The sequence below is a fragment of the Cucumis melo genome, chromosome 11, assembly GCF_025177605.1.
Source record: "Cucumis melo cultivar AY chromosome 11, USDA_Cmelo_AY_1.0, whole genome shotgun sequence".
NCBI lineage: Eukaryota > Viridiplantae > Streptophyta > Magnoliopsida > Cucurbitales > Cucurbitaceae > Cucumis > Cucumis melo.
This window is the reverse complement of record NC_066867.1, coordinates 12,933,486-12,937,282: the sequence shown is the minus strand read 5'-3', so window position 1 is coordinate 12,937,282 and position 3,797 is coordinate 12,933,486. Positions and strand designations below refer to the sequence as shown.

The window sequence follows — 3,797 nt, the reverse complement described above, 5'->3', positions numbered from 1 at the left end:
ATATTTTAGGTCCTTTTAGCAGTGATGTTGGAATGTATTCGTTTAGCTATGGCGGGGACTATATAACCCATGGTAGCAATACACGCCATGGTTTTTCATTCTCTTTTGGTTGTGTTGTGAATGTTTTCATTTTTTTTCAAATTGATAATGAAGTTCCTTGTTTTCGATAGGTGGGTGAAAACAAAGATGGAGTTAATATCTTACTTAGCACTAGCAAGTGAGATATTTGGATGAAAACTGCCAAAATCATATCTTCCTATTTATCCCATGATTTCAATTTTGAATTATAATATGTGGATAAAACAAAAGCATGTCTCAAACTTTTGATATTTGAGAAAATAAAAAAGAAACAAAGCACTAAACATTGGAATATTCAGGCCATCAATCATAAAACATTAACATGTGATGAGGCAGAAAACTTCCCCTTATTCTAGTGAGAGAAAAAGAAAAATCCAAAACACACATTTTTGTTATATATATATATATATGTCATATGTATGTAAAAGGTAGTTTGATTAGAGAAAAAAGAATGGAACTAAAGAAGCCTCTGATTGGAGTCGTTGTTGTTCAAATCACATACTCTGGAATGAGTATTTTGGCAAAAGCTGCTTTTACTTCTGGTATGAACAACTTCATTTTTATTTTCTATAGGCAAGCTTTTGGAACTCTCTTCCTTATCCCTCCTACCATCCTTTTCAAAAGGTAATTATTTTTCTAATTTTCAATTCATTAATCACTATTTTCATATAACATTTCTCTCAAATAACACTTCTTTTTTTTATGGATGTGTGGTAGAAAAGAAGTAGCATGTTTATCGATAGGAGATATGTTCAAGATTTTCATGTTGGCCTTACTTGGGTAATTTTTACAACCTTTTTTTTTCTTTTTAAGATCAGAAAAGAAATTTAGTAATTAATTGAGAAATGCATGCAGGAGGACATTGATGTTGATAGCTTATAGTTTAGGTGTTAAATATACATTTGCAGTTTCTGGTGTTGATGCTTTTAATGCTCTTCCTATCACCACTTTTTTATTTGCTCTTCTTCTAAGGTACTACTTCTAGTTCCCAGTAACATATAGATTTATCGATTACATTATTTGAATTCGAGACTCAACCTCTTGTGTTGTTGGTGTTTTGGTATTGTAAGTTCATAGTTATTATTTGATCAAATATAACTAAATTTATAAGAATTGAAAATGAATTATAAGAACCCATTTAATATTTACACTTTGTGTACGTTTTGTAAGAAAATAAATTTGTTGATTAGATATAGTTAATTATGTTGTCATTTACTTTAATTTAATCGGAAGGTTTACCCCTAATCTTAGAAATAATTGTGAATCGAGTGTGCCTTCATCATCTCCCACTTAACCTATTTATTTGTTTGTTTTAGAATATTACTTTAGATTAGTTGCCAACAATTTGATGGTTCATTACAACTTGTAAAAAAAACGATAATGAAAAATTTATTTAAATAATAAAATAATATAGTAGATTCTGATTGAGATGTAAATACTTTAGTTAATTTTGGTATAATTGAAAACAAAACAACGGTGGTTTGAGGACATGATGGAGAAATTAAAGTTGAAAAATGCAAGTGGAATGGCAAAAGTAGGATGGCTGATATTGTGCGTTGTTGGTGTTTCAATACTTGCATTTTACGAAGGCCCTCTCATTAAACAATTCTTCAATTATCATCTTTTAGAAACTCAACACCATAATTCTCATCCTTCTAATTCTTCTCCTCAACACACATGGGCTCTTGGTTGTTTTATGCTTCTCATTTCTTCCATCTCTTCAAATAAAGTTGCTCATTATGCACTTGGATTTGTGATTGGAATTTGGGTTTTGTGATTATGTTTAGCTTTGTTTGGTACCTCTTTAACATTTATTACAGGTATTCCTATATGTTGAGCTTTCTGTTTATGTTAATAATGGTCCTATCTTTTATAGGATACCTAATCCTTATTTTGATGTGATTAATAAGTGAATTTAACTACTTATTAGATGCATCTATTCTACCTCAATGTTTAAATACCTCACGTTTAGCTTTGTTTTGGTATTGTTTGTAGAATGATTGAAGTTGTATCAGGTTGAAAGCTGAGCGATTGTGTAGATAGCCAGGTGATTGTTGAAGGTTAAAGATTGAAGATTGAGAAGATGTTTAGAATTTTTCTTATTTACGTCGTGTATTAGGATCTTTTTTCATGTACTGTTGTAGAATGTATATATAAACATAATATTAAGTTTTCATTTTGTGTATACAAATGTAAAAGATAAATATTATAGTTTCTAAAATAATATTAATTTTATTGATTTGTTGGAGCGGAAAAAAAATATTGATCTATATGGATTCAATGTTGGTTTATAAAAAATGGACAATAATACAAGAATTAAATAAATATAAATTTCTAAAAATGGACAAAAACAAGTCTTTAATGTCAGTTTTAGACTGACATTATTGGTCTCTTTAATGTCGGTTTTAAAACGACATCATAGCCCAATCGACATTAAAGAGCTTCAGTAATACTATCAAAGATGTCGGTTTAAAACCAACATTAAAGGGCTTCAATAACACTATCAAAGATGTCAGTTGAAAACTGACATTAAAGGTCTTTAATGTCGTTTTTAAATTGACATTAAAGAGGCCTTTAATGTCGTTTTTAAACCGACATTAAAGGCCTTTAATAACGCTCGCAAAGATGTCGGTTGTCAAGTGACATTAAAGCCATTTAATGTCGGTTTTAAACCGACATTAAAGATCAAATTTCTTCTAGTGAAGGTAAATGGAAATCAATAGAGATTTACTCCAAAAATGTAAGGGAACTCAAGATTGAAGTATACTGATGCTTTGATTTGAACAACAAAATGATGTTTTGGTCTTCATACACCTAAGTATTCATGATCAACTCCTTTTTGAAGAAACAAATCAGTAAATGCTAATGTTGGGGTTTATGTTCTAAAACTCATAGATAGTATATGGAAATAATTGACGATTTTTATTAAAGTAATATTGTTATCATTTCAATACAAGTTAATGATCATTTAGTATTAATCTTATCTTAGTAACCATAAATCCAATAAACTAACATCCTATACTAAAAAAATGAGTCTTGAATAGAATGTAAGGACATACATGTATAATTGTTCAAGTTATAGTCTAAAGGGTCTACGGAATGAGAATAGGGTTGGATACCTTATCCTGTTAACACTATGGATACAACCCACTTTGTATTTGACACAAACACAATGATCCAACATGTTCGTGTAGATGACATGGGAGTAGGGATATTTTGTGTAATGAGTTTGCATAAAACTAGACCACGAAATAGTAGCCATTAGATGTATGTCTTGGGATTGGTTAGGTTTCTATTTCAAAAGGATGACCTAGGCGACTTAGTCTTATTCCTGAGTGTATTATTTCAATAGGATGACCACATAATTGGTTGCCATCAAACCTAAATACTATAGTGGTTTAACATCATTCAGTATAAGAAATTTTACTTTTGTCGACGACAAACATGTTGACGCCCTTAAAGTTGGTCGGTAGAAGTGGTATACGCCGACGGATTGTGTTAACATCGACAATAAGTGGAATCGCCGACGGCAAAAAATTATAGTGTTGGCGTAGATATGTTTTTGCCGACGACATATTTTTTACCGTCGGTATATGTAGACATATGCCGACGGTGGATTATGACCGTTGGCTTAGATGGACAAACGGCGACGGAATTAAAATTACCGTCGGCAATTCTTTTAAAACAAAAGTAGGGTTTGTTCTTTTCTTCCCGATTCT

General features: G+C 30.9%; 1 long non-coding RNA gene across 2 annotated transcripts; it reads left to right on the top strand.

Annotated features, from left to right (window-relative positions):
• The first annotated feature begins 320 nt into the window (after positions 1–320).
• Positions 321–2,317, top strand: LOC103496023 (uncharacterized). Of its 2 annotated transcripts, XR_007815670.1 has the most exons (3): positions 349–702; positions 804–858; positions 2,074–2,317. It is a non-coding gene; the product is annotated as an uncharacterized LOC103496023 (long non-coding RNA). The 2 variants fall into 2 exon arrangements; XR_007815668.1 differs by lacking the exon at positions 804–858 and having other exon boundaries at positions 321–702.
• The last annotated feature ends 1,480 nt before the right edge of the window (positions 2,318–3,797 follow it).